We start from the raw sequence: 476 nt of genomic DNA, 5'->3' as shown, positions 1-476 counted from the left end.
CTAGAGTGATGCTTTGGATCTCTCTTTTTCTCATAAATATAAATGAATTGTTAAAAATAAAAAATAAAATAAATATTTCTACTTAAGTTGGTAGTTTTGATCTGGGTTGTGAAACCAGCTACTGAGATCATTAGAAAAAATAGAATTGATAGTGCAATAATTGGATTCATAAAATGGGGCTTATTTATTTATTTAGCCACCAGAGTTATCTCTGGAGCTCAGTGCCTGCACAATGAATCCAAACCTCCATAGGCCATTTTTTTTTCCTTTTTAATTTTTCTTTTGATAGGACAGAGAGAAATTGAGAAGGGAAGGAGAGATAGGAAGGGAGAGAGATAGAGAGACTCCTGTAGACCTGTTTCACCACTCATGAAGCTTCTTTCCTGCAGGTGGAGAGTGGAGGCCGGAACCCTGGTCTCTGTGCTTGGCACAACGTGTGTTTAATTAGATACACCACCACCTAGCCCCCCTTTGAT

Source organism: Erinaceus europaeus, chromosome 9, assembly GCF_950295315.1.
Source record: "Erinaceus europaeus chromosome 9, mEriEur2.1, whole genome shotgun sequence".
Classification (NCBI taxonomy): Eukaryota; Metazoa; Chordata; class Mammalia; order Eulipotyphla; family Erinaceidae; genus Erinaceus; species Erinaceus europaeus.
The sequence above is the reverse complement of the archived record's forward strand: the minus strand, read 5'-3'. Positions refer to the sequence as shown.